The sequence below is a fragment of the Prinia subflava genome, chromosome 1 (genome assembly GCF_021018805.1).
Source record: "Prinia subflava isolate CZ2003 ecotype Zambia chromosome 1, Cam_Psub_1.2, whole genome shotgun sequence".
NCBI lineage: Eukaryota > Metazoa > Chordata > Aves > Passeriformes > Cisticolidae > Prinia > Prinia subflava.
The window spans coordinates 115,403,170-115,423,424 of NC_086247.1; the positions used below are offsets into that span (position 1 = coordinate 115,403,170).

The window sequence follows — 20,255 nt, forward strand, 5'->3', positions numbered from 1 at the left end:
GCCTCTCTCCGCCGAGCCACAGGCACGCTGCAGGTCCCATCCCCGGCCCAGCCGGCACAAGTGCTCAGGAGAGGCGTGAGGAGCTCCGGGACCCCGCGCTGTCCCCGTCGCCCCGCGCTATCTCGGCCGCAGCTCCGCAGCGCTCCCCGCCCGCCGCTCGGCCCCGGCGCTGCCCGCGCCCACCCCGCTCCTCTCCTCTCCTCTCCTCTCCTCTCCTCTCCTCTCCTCTCCTCTCCTCTCCTCTCCTCTCCTCTCCTCTCCTCTCCTCTCCTCTCCTCTCCTCTCCTCTCCTCTCCTCTCCTCTCCTCTCCTCTCCTCTCCTCTCCTCTCCTCTCCTCTCCCGGTCTCCTCCCGCCGCAGGGAGAGCCGCCCGCCTGCCCGGCCCCGCGTCCCGCAGCCGCCCCCCCGCGGGGTCACCCGGGGACAGCGCCCGCCTCCCGCCGCAGGAAGCGCCGCAGCCGCCCCGGCGCCTCCCGCTCGGCGCTCGCCTGTGGCAGGTGAGACGCGCCGCGTCCCTCCCCGCTCCCCCGGGGCCGCCCCGCACGCTCTCCCCGCCGGGACGGGGCCGAGGGGAGCTCGCCCGGGCCGGCCTGGGGGCGGGCAGCCCGAGCGGGGTTCGGCAGGCGGGCCGGGCGGGGCTCCGGGCCGCGCTCCGGTGCCGGCGCTGGGCCGGGGCGGCCGCGCACCGGCGGGGATGGAGAGACGCCGGGCGGGAGCGGCGCCGCCGGCCGCCCCCGCAGCCCGGCCCGGCCTGCCGCCGGCGCGGGGAGGCCCCGGTGCCGCCGACCGGGCAGTGCCGCTCCCTCCCCTTCCCAGACCTGCCGGGGCTCCCCTCCCGGCCCCGGGCCCCCCGCGCCGGCGAGGAGCGGGCTGGAGCTGCAAGGGCAGCGTCAGCTGCTGAGTGTCCCCCGTGCCTGCGTTTTTACTGGCTACATGGCAAGAAAACAGGCGCCAGGAGGGGTTACGTCGTGTTTGCTGCTTCTGCGGAGTTCATTCCACCTCTGGGAACTGCTCGGACCTGGCAGGAGGGGCCGGGCTGCTCTGTAGGGAATTCAGGCGCTTTCCGTGCGCGGCGCGTGTGGGAGCGCTGAGCTCAGCTGGGATGGCAGAATGGGAGATGGCTGGGAAACCCTGGGGAGCTCGGGTCACAGATGGCAGCGGCCGTGTGTTAGCATTCCAGACTGCACGCTGCGACCAGCTGACAAATGAAACAAGTTGTAAGGACCGCTCTGCGAATGTAGTAAGGCTGTTGTTAATCGTACATGTGACTACAAAGGATCATGAACCGGTTAGGGTTTTTTTCAATGGGTGCTACTGGCCTCCTACTCCAGTCAATACCCCTCATAGAAAAAAAAAAAACAACCAAAACACCACACCAAAAGCATAGAGTTGCATAGGGTGTCCTGTGGGATGCTTCTGCAGGAGTGATGTAAACAAACTAACACACAATATTATGTAGAAAATGAAATACAGAGTGACATAGGTCCTGCCGCAACAGGTGGCAGAGCTGAGGAGAGTGCATGTCCTGGCTCTTTGTCTTGCATCTCTCTGTCATAGCACAGTCTTTGTCCATTAGAGGTAGGGCTTTTTCTCACCAAAACAGTGGCAAAACACGTGGCAAAGTGAGCACTGCGGGCGCAGGACGCTCTGCTGGGTTAGGCAGCATGGTGACATTGTGCCCCGGGGCAATCGGGAGGCAGGGGAAAGCAGAAAGAGCCTCAACTAAAAGCAAGCACTTGCAGAACATCAACAACCAAATCACAGTTCTTTCCCACATTAAAGATTTTTCTTTTCCCACAGAAAGTATACCCGAAAGAAAAAACTGCAGAGTACTGAGACACTAAACCAGTGGCAAAGGAAAACAGATATACTGTGTATCATTAAAAAGAAGTTCAATCTGTGCAGGCAAAGTTGCCGAAAGGGGTAAGACTTACTCAAGAATTTAAAGCACAACACCATGCTTGGCTACAAAAGTTTAAAGTCTTGGCCTTTCTCATTGAATCAATAAACATAAACTGAAAATAGAAAGATTCTAATATAAATTTATACTGAGTAGTTGAGATAAAACTTGAACAGAGTAAATGAGAAGGCATTGTTAAGAAAAAAGGCTTGGGAAATGGTATCAGGATTTATTAGGGAAATGAAGAAAGACATACTGTCTCAGATTTAAAAAGGAAATCTCTTAAAAAATGAGGCCTAGCAGAAAGAAAGAAAGGGAACCTGCTAATACAACAATACTTTGTTTTAATGGAAAAAGCAGCAATGAAAATGTTTTGAGGAAAAAAGGGCCAGGAAAAAAAGTTAAATCAAAAGGAATGTCTTTGATAATGATGGAAACATGCTATTAAAAGGAAACTGACGTGCTCCAGGTAACACAAACATTTTCAGACAGTAATATTGGAGTAAATTGACTAGCTTAAGAGAAACAAACAAAAAAGACATGGGATAGTATTACTCAGAAAGAAGCTGAAATGCAGGAGATAAATTACATTAATTTTCATCACACGAATTTTAAGAATCTGGAGATCAACCCCAGTAAGACACAGAAAGAGAGGTAGCTTGGAGAAAAATTGTGGAAAAGGATTAGGAATAGAGAGTGGGAAACAGAGCATGAGTAGATAGCTGAACTGCTACAGGCGTTTCTGGAGACCTTTATATGGGAGGGAAGGATGCCACACTGTGCCTTTAGAGAATTTTGGGTCCATCTTGCTATGTTGATGGCAGATAAAGCTGGAACCCCAGATCCTGAGACTTTCCTGTTTTATTTTCGTGGCATATGAAGATACTCTGGAGAAACCTGAGAAATTATTGAATGTACTATGGGCTGCACTTCCAGAAAAAGGACTAAGCAGGAAAACAGCTGATATAGGATGGTGTACCTGCCATGACAGGGGGATATCAGAAGGAAGGCCAAGAAAGTTAAGGAGGAAGACCTGAAACTCCCTTATGGGGCATTGGAAACCAAAGGTACTTAAGGAAAATACAAATTTTATATACACCTGAAAGGAAGACAAAAGATTGTGAGGTGACTTCCTGGAAAGGATTACCAGCCAGAAGGGGAAACTGTGATAAGGGCTGAGGTTCAGCCACTCTTGTACAGCAGCACGTACACAGCTATGAGGTATGTTGTGTTACAGGATGTCCTGCAGACCAGGAACAGCCTAATAGCTATCCTGTACCAAGCTGGGCTTTCTAGGCCATGACAGACCAGCATTTTATCTAAAGAAAGGGGGCAACTAATTTCTTCATCTACCCAAAGGAAATACAGCATTTTTAATGGGGTCTTTGACACCGTAACAGAAAAAAAAACCCCAACCAACAAACCAAACTATGAATAGAAAGGAAGGAAAGCTTTTGTAGAAGGACAAATTGTGTGTAACAATGTGGTGCAGTTACGAGAATATAGACAGCTAAAGAAAAGGCATTACATAAATAAAAGCAGAGAAAAAACAGAGTAAAATTCCTGACCTTTGCAGGTCAACAAAGCAATTCAGCCCCATTTGCAATCAGTCATAAATAATGGCAGTCATTCTAACAAAAGATTTATTACATTAGGATACATCCTGACATAAACTTTCCACTTAGGTGTGACCTTGGCTTTCTGAATATGGACCAGGTTTTTTTCACTGTTTTTATGAAGTTCTTAATACTTCCATTACAGTTATTGCATTTGCATTTCAAAAAATGTGCTAGGGAGGGGGAAACAATAATATCACTCGTAATCTGTTCTGTCTCTACAAGTTTAGAAAAATGTAAGGAAGAACAGATGGAACCAATGAAACCTGAGGAACCTAAGGAACTTAGGCTGAAAGACAGATAGAGATATGCAGGATCTTCCAAACATTTCCTGTTTTTTTATATTAATGGATTAATAAACTAATAATGGGAGGAAGAAAAGGATCCACACAAAGCTTTCAACATACTAGCTAAAATGTTGTATTTGTCTGACATATAGTGGCTATAATTCAAATGTATAGTGGCTACCATTCAAATGAGATATTGGACCTGCGTTATATAAATGCTACTATGAGTTCTGCCCACTTCCTTGGTGAATTAAGATAGTTATTACATGTGAAGAGGTTTGATCTAGCTGTTTCTGGAAAACGAACACAAAAGACGCATGGTTGCTTCAGAGAGGTGTTTTCCTTTAGGTTTCTAGGGATAGGCGCAAGAGAAGCCCTCAACTCTCTTCTGTATGACTAGGTCTTGGTGGTGAACCTTGATCAAAAACATGGTAAAGTAAAACTGCAGGAGCTGTACCTGTCCTCCTGGTGAAGGTAAGGAGATTTTTGTTAAGAGGTTTGATTTCTGAATGACAGGTAACTGTCAGGCACAAGTGAAGGGAATGTAATACTTGGTGTTGAGATAAACTGCTGAGATCCTGTTTGTAAACTAGCCAGCTGAAGATCAAATTACAAAGAAAACTGAGTAATTAAAATACATCTGAGGACTTTTGGAGGGTTCTGAGTCTCAACATTGTAATTAAAAAGCATTAGAGTGGAAAATGTTGCAAGTAACTTTTATGACTTTGGCAAAAATATCCCATATAACACTGCCTTCCTAATTTTACTGGGATAATGAAAGGTTAATTAAAAAGTAAAATGAGACTGTAAATAAGTAAGTAAGTAAGTAAATAAATAAATAACCAAATAAATAACTAAGTATGGTGAAGTAGGGACCACTGTGTTATGAAATGGCAGAACAGGTATACACCTGGAACTGGAAGCTCAGACTCTACTTACTCTGTGTGCACACTTTGTTCTCCTTTAGTTTGGCCAGGTTATATGGATTTAAATTCTTTTACAGTGATTTTTTTAAATTAATTACTGATCTTCATAGTAAGGATGAATGAGTTATTTACTGTTTTGAGATTTTATAGGAGATGTATTAGGATCTGAGATCTGTCCAGTCCTCTGGGATTTAGATGGATGATCTAATTAGGTTCAGATTCACTACAGTAAGTCCAGAAATATACAGATGCTAAACATTATGCAAAATCTTAATTTTTGTTTGCAGTTAATTAAAATGCTATTTTTGTTTGGTTTGCCTCCCTTTGGCGTATTCAAGTCCTAATTAATTCTTAACTGTGGGTGGTGGGATTAGGATTGGCAGCAAAACACACCTCAAACAGCCCACCAGCACCATAGGGCTGTACGTGCAGAAGTTCTGCCGAAGCAAAGATCACATTCTTGAGAAGTTAGATAAAGGTCGCTATTGTTCTTGCCGCCAAGATTATTTTTATCACATTGTCAACATAGTTGTTAATGTACAAACATGCAGGTGAGATACAGAACACGTGAAACTCATAAAAAAGGTGGAGACGTTGTATGCACGTGCAATTAGAGCGCTGGAGATGAGATGTACATAAAAATGCTGAAGGGGAGCAAGTGTTTGCTTGACAGATTAAGGAGCTGGCTGGAACTGTTCCTTGTGGCAAACTGCTTGGTGACATTTATGGCACTAATAAATAAAATTTGTGAGCAATATCATTAATTGATGTAGTTCAAGGAGTGGCTGCTTGGCACATTTCTATGGAGGTGGTAATTCAGGTGCATAACCAGAGCAACAGTGAGGGGGTTTGTGGCTTTTTTTTTCTTCTTTTTTTCTATAATGTTGCAGTTTTTTCAGAGTACAATGAGATTTTTTGGCTTAGAAGTGCTGCTGTAATTGGTTTCTGGGACTTTCTTGATTTGACCTAATTGGACATTTTGAAAGGTTGCCAAAGTACGGGGCAGGATTTTGCCAGTTTTCCATCAATGATTATTAAATCTCATTTGGAGGATCAATTAGAGTTTCAAAAAGAAGATTTTGCACCAGAATTGTTATAAAACCAATGAATTCAATTTTATTAATAGACATTTTCAATGTTGAGTGATGAAAAACAGTGATATAGTGAACAGTAAATACACATTTTTTTGGAGAGAATTTCCTCCCTTCAGGTTATTATTTTGTAATTTCAGGAATTCTATAATCAGGGTGGGGAAGCACTGTAACTCTGGTTTGTAGTGATACTTTTGGCAAAATTTAAATTGTTGTTTCTAAAAAAATTATTAGACTATTAAAAAGTGGTTTAAACAGGTAAGATTTCCTGAAATGTTTGTCTCCTTTTCACAGTGCTTGAAGTTTAAGTAGCAGCTTTCTAAAAGTCTTTGGAAAGGATAAGTAACTGCTCTTGGTGTGTCTGAGACCTAGTGAATTTAAAGAAAATGAGTTTTATGTTTGGAGAAAGGAGAAGCTGGTAGTGTATGCCATCATCAGTTTCTAATCATCCTAGCTCCTCCCCAAGTTCTCTTTTTCATAAAGATAATTTAAAAACAACATGCAAGTGGTTCAGCCTGTCTCTGTGCATTTATAATTTGTTTATTTCGCTGGTACGCAAGTATGGATTTAGTGGATTGTTTTTTCTGCAGTCAGAGGACTGACTAGGGTGGATAAGTTAACAAGCAGGAGGTTCCTGCATGTTGGAATTACCAACTTATCTGTCTCATCCATTGCTTGTTTGTTCATGCTTTGCTCATTTAGGTGTATCCTAGAGAAATGAGATACCCAGCTATTATGGTAGTGCCAGTTTCTAATTTGTTCCAGGAGTTCATAGCCGTGGGTCTGAGTGCATCAGGAAGGACCTGTAGGTATTTCCATAATACTTCTTATTGCATTTGGGTCATAAGTAAGTTTTTAATCTTAATCTTACTGGGTTTCAGCTGACCAGGTATGTAAAATAAAGTGTAGCACTGCTATGCTATGCTATGCATAGTTATGCCATGAGTTGCTATATTTACTCTTTATAAGTCAAGGAAGAGCTTTTACTGAGGCACTTCCCTCTGCAAAGCTTTATGCACACCAGGTAACACTGCCACTCTGCTTCAGTGCTTGAAGGTCACTTGAAAAGCCAGAGTTTTGACTAAAGTAGGGTTCTTCTTTCCTTCTTCTTCCTTCTTACAGAGAGATTTTCCAAGCTGGCCTCTGAAGTACCTTCCTGGGATTCCTGACAGATCAGTTTTTCTAGGGGAAGGAACTGCTTCCTTTGCAGACACTATTAGCATAAATATCACAACATGAAGCCATAATAACAGTCAGAGGATGCTTTCCTCTTGCATGTCAGGCAAATTGAGTTTAATTTGGCATTTACTGAAATATGACTCTTGAAAATCTACCAGCACTGTGTGTTACACTGAGCAGGTATATATACTATGTGCTACACTTGGGGCAAAAAATGGCAAACCATTCTTAACTGATAGAATTATAGTGCTATCCATTACAGCAATTCTGCTAGCAGCAGGGTAATATTTCTATTCCAGTTCTCTCAAGAGAATTTAGGAACCAAACTACTTCCATGAAAACTCTGCATATCTCCAAAATCTTCCAGAAATTCAGCTATGAATGGATTCAGGATTAAGATGGTAAAGTGATCTCATTTGTTGCATGTGTTAGGCCTGCTAAAATAAAGCTCAGCAAAATATTGCTAAAGAAAGAGTGGAGGATGAATGGAAGATTATAGAGCATTATTTTACATGTTTTTACTTACTGAAATGAGTAGATGACCTCATCTTCCCCAGAGCAGAGAAAGCAGGCTTCTACCTTCTGTTCTGAACTTAGTAGAAAGGTGGAATTTCAATTGCTAGATTTTGTTATTTTTACGCTCAGGTGGAGGTTGTTTCCCAGCATGTCTATGTTTTTTGCTCTCTTTTCCATAGTAATGATCAGTTATGAAGAACAAGTTGATTTAGAATAGGATGAGCTGCACGATCCCTCAATTAATGCACCCACCCACCTGGTAGTTGAGCTCCATATGGTCTTAGATTAGGAATGAGAGAACTTGCGAAGCTCTTGCTTCTGTCAGGCCTCCAAAATCGAGATTCTCCCCAGTGTGTGTTTGCCTCAGAGTAACCCAGTTAAAATTATTCCAACTGAAGGAGCCTTCCCAAGCCCTAATCTTTTAACTGAAACCACTGCGGTTTGGGACAAGGGATCTGCTTTCAATAGGACCTCTACACATCTTCCCACTCCACCTTCTCTCCCAGCTGTGTTCAGTTTTCATTTGATTCTTCTCAGAAGAGATGTTCCTTGTCCACTGCTGAAAGGGAACAGTGTGGCAAGCCTTTGGTGCTGCCACAACCACTTCAAATCAGAGGCTTTTCTGCAGGCCAGTTAAATGCTATTTCTTCTTGCCTGATGGGCTGTCCTTACTAGTGTGCTCCTTGACCATCCCATTTGGTATGAAGGAATGGCTACACATCTGAGCTACTGAAGCCTGTCATCTATCATCTACTTTTTGCATTAATGTTAATAAATTAAATGTGAAATTGCTTCTGATATATATTTTTGGAAAATCCAAACTAGGTCCACTATCATGAAATTTGGAGCCATGACTCATTAAAAAAATTGTCACAGAGGGCACTAGGACAAGAATGGTCTTGATGATCTGTTTAGAGATTAAGAAGAATGAACTACTGGTTTTATTTGTTCCAGTAGCCCATCTAGCCCAGTTGCCCTTGGCTGCTGAATAGAAGATGCTTGCAGAAAGACTGGAAGAAATAGAACAAGTGTAGGATTTCATAACTTCTGGCAGTCTGAGGATATGGGAATTTCCTAAACCAGAAATTTCACTGGATTGCATCATCATGTTTATTGGCCATTGATGGACTTGTCAACCATAAATTGTCTGATCTGTTTTGAACTTCCTTGAACCTCCACATCATCCTTTGATAACAGTCCAAATAGCCTTTTTTAGTAAAATAGCTTTTGCAATAAAAAGGAGAGCATACACAAATTCCTGTTTAGTCTGGAAGCTAGTTTCTGTCTCAGAGAGCTGAGACCTGTTTTTCCCAATGCTTTCTTGCTGCAATTTAGAAATACAGATCTTAAAAATAATTTTTTTGATGAGAATTTAATTTTACTGTTTTCTTTCAGTTGAGATTTTTTCACTATGTTCATTTGGTTTTGTGGACTGAGCACTAATTTCCTGTGTCATGTGCAACCCTGCATAACTTGAAAAAAACTCCCTGCTGTGTTTTTTCATGACAGATCAAAAATGGATATGAACTGTGCATTGGAGGTTAGAGTATGCCTCCAGATTTGTTTCTCTCTCTTTTACTTTCCTTCTTGTTATTTATTTCTTTTTCTTATTTGTCTCAATTTTCATTAGTTTCTCTTCTGTTCTCACACATCTGCTCTGGTTCCCCTTGAATTCTGGTGGTAGGATGAAATTGGATCTGTATACAAAAGCAAAGTATTATTAGATTAGGTTATTTTTATATTCTCCAGAAATCTTGAAACAGACATATATTACACTGTATTGGAAAATGGAAAATGAAGAGGAAAAGAAACAGTATATAGTACTACTGGTTTATTTTCCATTCATTTTTTTTCAGGAAATGGATATTTGCCTCAGACAAAGACTAGAGGATGTTGGCCAAATACCTTCAGTAAACACCAAAAATTTTGGTTTTGAAGTGTTTTGTGGCATTTAGAGAAGATTGGCCTCAGCTAGCATTAATAATGAATGGAAATTATTCTGAAGTCATTGTAGTCATGCACTGTCCATCAGTTTTGTTGTGTGTATAAGCACTGCTTATCCATCATTTAAAGAGGGACTCACACAGGATGCTTTCCTGCTGTGCTGACTCAGTCCTGTTAGTCTAAAAATGAAAAGGGGCATGTATGCTTCTTGATTTTCACATTCCTTTTAACACTTTTGAAACAAAATGTTTTGGATTCTCTTTGTCTCCCAAAAGGTGAAGTTTTCATTGAATCAGCAGACTGGAGTAATTTTTTGAACTGCTGCTTTACCATGACTGTTTTCATCTTTAATCACCCTGTCCTCATGCACTGTAGTTGTCAGGATGTAAGAGGCCTGGGAAATTGCAAATAAAACCCGCATGTCTTGTAAGACCCTCCTTAAGAAGTACCTTCTAGGTACTTCTGAGAAAAACACCAAATCATTTGTGGCACAACTGATGTGCCAAACAACCACCCTAAAATCAAAGATCTGTAGAGCAAAACAAACCAACCAGTAACAAGGAAATCTGGTAGCTGATGTAAGATGCACAATGTCAATTACCATTAGAGAGCCCAAAGAAACTAAAGCTCTCCCCCGCCTGCCCAGCCCTGAGCTGTGAAAACCAGACAAAAAATTACTTAAGAGGAAAAGTAAATTGAGAGCAATAAAGGGTAAAAAGCTGAAATCCACCAAGTTACCAAGTTAAGTTGTTGTGTTAAAATGCAAAAGAAAATACGGTTTCATTGACAAGAGCCTTATGCCCTGAAAAGTGTACAGATTCTCTTCCTGCTCGGCCCAGAAATGAATTACATCCTCGGCACTCCTAGTCCAGCTATCAGGCCAGGTCACTGATGAGGTCAGTGAAGGGAAGTTTCTGACTCCTGCATTTGGGAACAAAGTTATGGGCATAACTGATGCAGTGGGAAATTGTGCCTGAACTTTGCTTCTCAGAGAGGAGGAAAATGCTGTCATTACTGTCCTGGTACAAAGTATGTGCTGCCTCCCTATGCTCCTCCCTCCCTCTTAAGTCCCTGCTCCAGGTCAGGCAGCACAGATACTGCAGGGTTTCAGAGGCTCTTTGACATGTCCTGCAGTTGTACTGAACTCTCATGTCATGGCTGCTAAGAAAAGCATTTATGTGAATGTGTGGTAGTCACAGCACTGAAACATGATGAGAAACAACAGGATTTTTTTTTTTTTTTGCCAAACAGGAGTGGTGTTTCAGGCACTCGGGCAGGCCATTGATAGTGAAAGTCACAGAGGGCTTAGGGTCCCGGATTTCCCAAATCTGGGGACTTACAGTTCATAAGTAAGTATCATCTTCTGCCTAAGCAGATGGAAGGGAAACTGTGGTCATGTGAGGAGCCAGGAGCATCTGTCCTCATGCAAAGTAGGTGGCTAGAGAAACACTTTGAGATACTTTGACATATCTATTCCAAAAGATTCAGGGAACTGGCATCAGAATATAGGAGGAAGCTGTACCTCTCTAATAACCACAAATATTTGCTGTCGCCATCAGTGAATGGCGTTCTGTGTTGGTTTCATTTGATGGGGATGATGACACATTTTAAGGCTCCCATTCTCACCATCACATGGCTTTGTGTCCCTGCATTTTAGTCATTTCAGAGCAGTGCATCACCACCCCACTGGCTCATGCTGTGCTCTGTGTTTAGCAGCACATATTTATGACATGGGGAGTGAAGAATGAGGTCTAACTCAAGTCCTTAACTAACCCGTAAGTGAGGGATTAACTGCCTACTGCAATCTTTTACTAAGTATTAATCACTTAACATTATTTTCATTTTTTTTGAAGTCTTTCGTTGCCTTAGTATGTCAACATTCAAACTGGGTTTGAAATCACGGCATTTGAGGGGCTGCTGGATACATTAGATGGCCACTGCTGTCCTTAACCTGACAAGAGACGTGTTGTGTCACTTCCTGGGTGAAGGAAAAAGTACACGTGGATGGGCTACAGCTATCAAGGTTTGCTCTTGCTTTACAAACCTGTCTTCCTGGCTGTGGTAGAGTTAAAAAAATAATTACAAGTTTTTCAAAGGATCACCCACATACACATGGTATGAGAGCTCTTTTCTTTGTTGGTTTCATTTTATTTGTACATGACTCACTCTTGGCAAAATGAGTGAGCCTCATGAGCCTGTAAAAATTCTGTTTGGATTAAATGATTTGCATTAAATGATTTATAACTGCAAGAAGGCTTTAATATTCCTGTAATTCCTTAAGGAAAAACAAACTGATCTTATTCTTTCAAGTAGCTATTGCTTTCACGCCTTTCACTTCAGACGCCATCTTACTCGCTCAAGCTGATAGCTGTTAATGAGGCTCTGGGTACTTCTTCCTTGCTTTCCCTGCCTCACGAATTAGAGATGGGTGGTGGGGATGTACTGTCATTTTTTCTGAGACTATTCTTCTTAACATGACTGAAGGCCAGGAAACCTGCAGCTTCCCAGACCTGCTCGCCTTGCTAAGAGCACGGAGCAGCATTTGTGCTGGCCTGAGGTGGGGTGATCATGTTTCTGAGACCCAGTTTACTTCGGTTTTGTAGCCCAGAGGCCCATCAGTCTTCATTTTCCTGTCAGAGCCGGTGTGCTGGTTACAGCCACCTCATTCCTGCTGACTTCTGCATGGATCAGCTGTCAGCAGGGCAGCTGGGCAGCCCAGCTGCCCTCACACCCTGACCCTTGGTTCCCCAGGCTCAGAGACGCGGGGGCAAGGGGAGAGCCCTCGCTGGGCACCCTTGCAGAGGGGAGACTGCAGCCGCCAGTGGCCACCGGGGCTGCCCGCACCCTTGGGACAGAGGCCTCGCAGCAGGGTGTGCCTGCCAAAGCCCATGGGAAAAGCATGCGAGTCAACAGCGGGACAACCCAGCCGGATGCACGACGTGCCATCAACAAGCCCTTTAACTTTGTGTTTGCGCACAGCCGCGGCTGCCTCGGCTGCCCGCTCCAGAGGCTGAGGCGCGGCACAGTTGTTAGCGGGGGCCGCTGCCTTCGGCCTCAGACCGCGGGGAATCCTGCCCCTCTCCCGTGCCCGCGTCCCTCTGGCAGGACGACCCGCGGCCACGGGATTTTAATATCCGAAGCAGCCAAGCGCTGCGGTCCCCGCGCAGCGGCTGCCCCGCCGCCCGCAGCCGCGCCCGCACCTCTGCGCCCGAGCCCCCGGGGCGAAGCGGTCACTGCCGGGGCCCGCCCTGCCGGTACCGCCCGCGGGGCCGCGGCGCAGCCGGGGGGATCCCGGCTCCGGCGCTACAAGTGGCCGCCGGGGGCGGTTTTGGCTCCGGCCCCGCCGCAGTTTCCCTCCGCCCCGCGCCCGCCTCCCGGCGACCCTCTCCGCGGCGCGGAGGGGCCGCGGGGCGCGTTGCGTAACGCGGCGCTGGGCTCCGCTCCGCCGCGCGTCGCTCGGGGCGGCCCGGAGGCGCGGCGAGGCGGGTCGGGTCGCCGCGGCCGGAGGTGAGCGGCGGTGGCGGTGGCGGTGGCGGGGCGGGCGGGGCCGGGCCGGGGGGGCGCAGCACAGCGCGGCGTGTGCGCGGCCCCGCGGGAGGCGGCGGCGCGGGCGGGGGGAATCCAGGTCACGTCCGCAGCCAGACGGCGGCTGGCGGGAGGGACGCGGCGAGAGCACCGCACCGCACCGCGCCCGGGCGGGCGGCGAGCGGCGCGGGGCAGGCGCGGCACCGCGCTCCGCCGGTAAGTCCCGCGAGTCTCCCGGGCTGCCGCTCGGCGGGCAGCGCGCCCGACCGCGGGCGTGGGCGAGCAGGGGCTGCCGGCTCCGCAGGTTGGCGTCCCGGAGCGCCCGCGGGGAACCGAGCCGCGCTCCCCGGCCGCTCGCTATATTTAGCCGTCACCGGTGGGGAGAGCGGCGGCGGCGGCGCGCAAACGCTGTCGGGGACAGAGCTCCGGCGGCCCGTCGGGGCGCCGCCCGCCCGCGGCAGCATCCGGGGGCGGCGGGGGTCGAGCGGCGGCGCGGCCCGGCGGGGAGGGCAGGGAGCGAGCCGGGGCACCGCCGGTGTTCATCACCGCGGGGGGCGGCGCGGCCGGGCCGGGGGAGCGCGGCGTGAGCGGCTGCCGGCGCTTCCTGATTTATTTATGTTTGCAGCATAGGTGGTATTTCCCCGTTAAGAGTTTATCCATTGAAGTTTTCTATTTGACTTTCTAAAGCGGCGGCGACGACAACAACAACAGAAATCCGCGAAGTTAAAAAGCCAAATGTGTTAATTGTTAACTAAATATAGACGAGGAAGGCTTGGAAGCTGTAGTGGGTGGATTGATCAGGCAGCGTACGAGTAGAAAGGAAAAGGCGAAATTGTCAGCCCCACGAAGCCAGGTGCCGGTAGGAAGGAAGGAACGCACCTGTTCTGGGTGAGTGTAGGAGCCCCATAGACCCGTGGTCCCCCGAAACCTTGCTTATCCTCCTGTGATCCGGATGGAGGAAGGCGAAACGCAGGTTAAAAATGCTGTCGTAAGTACCAGCTCTGACCAGGAAGGCAAACGGGACATTTTTTTCTACAGTATAAGCCGTGTTCCCTTTAGAATTTTAACTGAACACTTAAAATTTAACTTCAAATTTGTGCATTCGAACTGAGCCATCTGCTAGTTATGGTAACATATTTAGCATTTACTTACAAAACTGTCAAAAATACGTGTTTGCATAATTGATAGAGTGGATATTTTTAAAAAATGGTTTGTTTTCCTTTTACGGTTCAGTACTACTTGTGTGTTGATACAATTTTCCAGGTTTTCTGGTTCCTGTTTTCCCTTCTGAATAAACATTTGAGAAGAAAAACCAAAACAACAGCACAGGGTTTGCTCTTTTATAAGAAATTTCCATAATAACAATTTAATTTTCAGGAAACTAATCAATGCAGTTGCATTGGTCAGTTGCATGCCCTCACAGAGAGGCTTGAGTTTTCTTCCTTACTTTGAACTCTAAATAACACAGCTATGTGAATGTATAGCCATTTTTAAAGAAAAGAAGCTGGAGTAAATAATTGGAAAGTATAGCCCTTCACTTTGTCATAGAACAGCTGTTTAAGGCACAGTAACAACAAAAGTTTTGTGAAACTGTGTATGCCTACTTCCTTCCTGACAAGGCTTTTTTTTCTTTTCTGCTAACTGGCATGAAATCACCCTTCATATTAGTCCCAGGACCCTTAAATTAGTCTCAGCCTTCTTCCAGTTTATTTGAATTGGTGACCTTTGGATGAGCTGGTGTGTTCCATTGTTACTTGCTAATGATGGAATAATCTAGTCCTGACGTACCAGTTGTGAAACCGAGGGCGCTTCTGCTGGATGGAAATTCAAATGTCTTATGCTCCATGTTGGAAAAGGCAGGATTAAGCTGTGGTTTTTCGTCTGCTTTTAACTCTGTGGACTCTGATTTCCAGAATTGAAAGGGCTCAAACCAAAGTCAGTTAGAACTGATGGAAAATCTGCCATTGATTTTTACTGGTTTTGGATAAAGTCTTGTATGAGCTGGTGTTGAGCACATCATGGCTACTCCAAATTTTTCAGTCTTTTTGAAATTCTTTTCATATCCAAGTCCTTATGTAAAGTCAATTTTTTTTGTGTCTCTTTCTTTGTGAGAATGTTCTTTTGCTTAGTAGAAAGTGGTGGTGGTTTTTTTCATTCTCTTATATGCTACAGCATTAATTTTATTATCTTATCATTTCATGTGATGTGAGGATGACATGGGTGATTTTGGAAAAAGTGAAAGTGGTTTTGCTGAAGGCATCTTACACTGAAGACAGGTATTTCTCAAAGAGCTTGCAGTAGTGGGACATCTGAAGTTGTAAGACATGCTTTCTCTGATGTCTATGTTGTACTTCCCTTGTTTGGTATATGGTTGTTTGCTGGGAATTTTTTCTTATAAATGTGAAGGGGGGAAGGTTGTTAGTGATAACAGATACTGGTGTTCTGTGAAGAAGCTTGTAGAATAACACATACCTGTGGTAGGCATATATCGTTTCCTGGCTTCCCTATTGTTGATGATGAACAAGATTTTTCCTCTTGGCTATATGTAAAAACCCAGCCAAGAGAAAGTAGGGAGGAGAAGAACTGCTAAACTTCAGTCATGGAAGTTTGTCAGAGTTTATTGTCTAGTGTAGCCTGTCTTGAAATTTGATTCCATTTGGAAGGGAGTCAAGAGATGAAACCTCAAAAAACCCACCTGATTTGAGGCAGGACGTCCTCCAGCAAGAATCTCATTTGCCAACGGAAGGGTGAGACCAGGAATTTTGGCTCCTTGGAAAAGGAAATTCTGGAGCTCATTATCTCTCCACCATCATATTCTGATTTACCGATTTGGGGTTTGCTTGTTACTCAAAGTTGAAGAACGAAAAAGAGGCATGCATGTGAAAGAAGCTTAGGTAAATAGGCTGAGATGAGGGAAGGCAGGAGAAGCACAATTACTATGAGCCCTCATTCCTTAGATTTCCAAGTGCTAATTTTCCAAGCCAAACAAATTTGCTCTTAAATGAGAGATGGCTGTCATGGCAGAAAGCAGAGCTGTAATGCAAGGTGCAGGGTAGCAGTGCAGAGCTGCATCTTTTCTCCATCTTGTCCTTTTTCCTGTGGGATTTCCAAAACACACAAGAATCTGGCCTTGGGAGGAAAGGTGGAGATAGTGCTGGGGCACTCTCCACCTACCTGCAGGGACTGAGGCAGCACATCCATGCCATGGGTTTGCAGAGATTATGGACAGGATCTAAATGTGTGAATTATCTGTCAGAAAGGGTCAGAGGATCAGTGAGGAAGGATTTTCCTATATTTCCACTGTTTGTCTTTGTTCCCTTCTTTCTAAATATCAGAAATGGCTGTGTATGTAGTCCCAGATTCTCTCCTGCTGGCCCTGTTTAAATAAATAAATAAAAGCTGTTTGGTAGCACTTCAGGTGTATGACAGCAGAATTCTGCCAAGTCACCAAGGTACTTTGCTTCCATCTGCTCAACTGAAGGAATGCCTCTGGGTTGGTGAGGAAGTCTTAGTCCAGGGAACTCCTTGGCTTAATTTATTCCATCAAAAAAGTTAGCAGAATAATTCACATGGCCACTAGTGAGGCAGTACTGCTGCTGGCATTTTTTAAACTTTTCATTAATAGTGGATAAAGAATCTCCCATCTTATTGATGAGCTAGGGTTTTGTGTACTGTACAGGGATAACTAAAGAAACAACACATGTGTTATGAGAACCTTCATCATTAAAATCAAGGGTGGACTATAAATTTCTGTATAAAGATTAAAGAATTGTATTCCTTTAATTCTGTGTTATTCCATCAGTTGTATGTGGTCCAAGAGGACATTTTGAATAAAGTAATTGAGTCTTGCATAAGTTGTTTCTCTCATTTAATTCACAACACGTGAATGAGATTGTTTTCATTATTCATCACAGCTACTTAATTTAAAAATGGTCATAGTAGGGGGACAATAAAAGCAAAAAGTCTGGTTGAAAAAGTTGTTTCTGTTGTTAACCTTTTCAGTGTATGGTCACACTGCCAAAATGCATGTAAGCCTGCAACTAGAGAGGAGTAAATTGAAAGCAAAATGTGGGTTTTTTTTGAAATACAAAAGTTGAGTGTTTCCATTTTGAATGCTTTTGGTCATAAAAATTCTCATTTTACTCCAACCCATTTTAGCTTATTAGAAATTAATATCCCATGAAGCTAGTGAACTAATGATAGAATAAAGGATTAAACCACAGTTTAAAAAATACTTTATATCCTCAAGTGTCTTAAATATAGAGAAGCTGTAATAATTTTTACTGATGAACTAAAAGGGCAAATACTCTTATGTTATAATTAGATTATACGCATGAAAGCAGTGTGATCATTCTAGACCACAGAACTGTTCTGTGTCCTCTGGTGAACCTAACCCAATAAATTCGGGTTCTGTTTTTCCATTGGAAGAAATAAAAGGACTGATTGTCAAGCTGCCTAACAGTAAGGTAGAAAGCAGCAAGAAGATCAATGTCTCATCAAGTGAATTTAGGGTCAAACCAGATGTAAGTCTTTCTTCTACTGGGTGGGGTGAAGTTGGTATATGTAGAACCAAATCACTTGTATGTATGTTTGCATGCAGAATGATTACTGTTTTATGCTGGGCAGAAGTTCATTCTGCTCACCTGCTTTTTTTTTTTTTTTTTTTTGCCTATTTTGATGCTGATGTTTGTCTTCTTGAATGCTTCATGGGAATTGGTTGGCATGAACTCCATGCCATAGGTACACCATCAGTGTTGCTTGACAGTAAGATGTACTTTGTAACAGCTGTGGTGTAGGAAAATAAAGGAGCTCTATGAAGAAAGTTAGAAGTATCTGTCAACTACATAAGTAGCTGGATCCTTGAACAATTGCTCACTAGCTGATATCTTAGTGACATGCATATGGATGAACCATTTTCATAACATCCACAAGAAAAATACGCTTCTGTGGGTAAGAAGAGCTGTTTTCATCACCATTGCAAGTTGGCTTCCTTGAGTCATGTGTCATGTGTCCTGTCATTATCTACATCTGTACTTGGTTCTGAACTATGGGCCTTTTCCTTTCTTACGTTTTCATTTGTAGACATTCACATCTTTCTTCCACTGACTTGGTCTTGCACCTTGGTCCCGTTTAGTATCCTGTTACCTCCACACCTCCCACTCATGACTTTGCATTGTTTCTCTTGATTCTGCTATGCCAGCTCCTTGCCGAATGCTCCTGTCCAGCTGTACTTTGGCAGGTATGGAGTGGTGCTGCTGCTGCTTAGTTTCCTTTCCTTAGTGGAAAGAATAAGCACTAATAAATTGAAGCTATTTCTTCTTTAGCATTGTTTTTTTCCTCTGACCTTTAGCACAAAATCATTCCTGCTCCATTTGCCTACCTTCTTGCAATTTTGGACAGGTAGGATCGCCTTCATGTGACTTTGCACTGTTTTCTAGCTTTACGTTAAAATAGTTTTATTTCCATGATTTATTAACTTGTTCCTGGCTCTGTTTTATTTTCAATATTTCATACATCTTTAAAAATGTGCATGTTTGTATGCAAGATGCTTCAAAGTATAATTATAAGCTGTAGCATTTATGTATAAGGCTTAAAATAACTGTTTCTCCCTTCAGGAAATTGAAGGGTTTAGCTTGAGCCTTCTTTTATAAGTTAGGTGTCTTACTTCCATACTGCATTTTTTTCTCATGAAAAAAAGATAAGGTGACATGCATTATCCAGTTAGATAAACAGGGAAAGAGTCTGTACAGAGTTGTACTCATGTAGTTCCAGAATATACGTGACCACGCACATATGCGCTAAAAGAATATTCCCCCGCAGAGTATTTGTGACAAATTTAATTTTTAAAGCAAAATAATTACTTCAATTAAATATTAAAGTATAATTTTATTTCTAAAAATAGTGAGAAAATTGTGTCTGGAACACAGAGTACTTCCTATGCAGTGCTGAACTGCATGTATTTTGTTTTGTGCCCAATTCACTGATGTGACTTACAGAAGTGATTTAGTTTATTGAAATTCTCTATGTGACCAGAATAATACAGCTTGGGCCAGAGGATTTGAATCAGCTATTTAACTGCAGAAGCTGCTGATTATTAAGGTTAAAGAAAGGAGAAGAAATACCAGAGTTAGGGTTTCATATGCAATCTTAATTCAGGTGTCTTTGAATATATGCAGGTAAACTAAGGTTTAGAATCCATGGATGGTATTACTTCACTTTTCAGGGTGTTTTGCCCTATGTAATAATTGTCATCCTTCAAAACTACACCTCTTCTTTATTTGAAACCAGGAAACTTGGGATAAGATCACAGGGAATGCAGTTGGTAATGTAGAATATTGTCAGCATGTGGTCCTTGCCTGTGTGTTATACATGTCTAACAGTAATTTTTCACTGGTTGTGAATTTGGAGTTGAAAATTACCTCTGCACCATGAAGGTTTCTAACCTGATTACCCAACTTTATATTTAATTGTTGCAAACTCTTTAGCTCTCTCTTTATTTCTCTTGCTTGTCCTGTTTCCTGTGGCCCCGGTCCCATGCCTCAGACAGCTCACACTTTTCTCCTTTGCCAGAAATGGGAGAGGGATGCTAGAGACATTTCATTTTTCTGAGGAGTCTTGTACATGGAAGAGATATACTCATTCATCTTTGACCTTCTTTCCTCTTAGAACATCCTGTCAGTTGCTGCAGTTCTGAATCTAGCTGATGTTGAAGGCAGCTGCCATGCACCTGGTTCTTTCCTATGGGGTCTTCTTGCCACCAGAAAGGATAAGCTAATGACAGGAGACCCACTTGCCATTTTGTTGACCAGAACCTGTGCTTTTGCCTTCTTGACTTTTTGCATTACTAAGTATTGAGTTCTTTGGGGTTTTTCTTGTCCCCAGTCCCACTGCCATTTGGCATCTCCCTCCCTGGCACCCCTACCCCTGGCAGTTCTGCTGGCTGTGTATGTGAGCACTGACACACGCTGTGAGACTTGGACAGAAATTATGATAGCCTCTGCAGCCTCCAAATGCATGAAGCCTTCTTTATTGCCAGGTAGGCTGTTGCACAAGATACCATCTTGATGGCAGCTGTCTTCATTTGCATTGAACTCTGGGAGAACCCAGAGACCGCTCTGATAGTCAGGCCGCCTAGGAAGCCTGTTTTCTTTCATCCTCTGCCCAGGGAAGATGAATCTCACTCACTGCCACTCTCACGGGAGGATGCGGGAAATGTGCTTGCAGCCATTCTGGCCATGACTTTCCAGTGGGTGGATGGTGGGAGTGTGTTT

General features: G+C 44.1%; 1 protein-coding gene across 5 annotated transcripts in view; it reads left to right on the top strand.

Moving 5' to 3' along the window:
• The first annotated feature begins 458 nt into the window (after positions 1-458).
• Positions 459-20,255, top strand: part of THRB (thyroid hormone receptor beta) — a 170,356-nt gene continuing 150,559 nt past the window's right edge. For 2 of the 5 annotated variants that reach the window (XM_063408862.1, XM_063408924.1), the window contains exon 1: positions 13,035-13,200. The gene's annotated coding sequence lies outside the window, so the exon portion shown is untranslated. Of the gene's footprint in view, positions 498-4,257; positions 4,278-12,923; positions 12,967-13,034; positions 13,201-20,255 lie in introns of those variants that run through there. The other 3 variants (XM_063408881.1, XM_063408888.1, XM_063408872.1) reach the window with 3 other exon arrangements.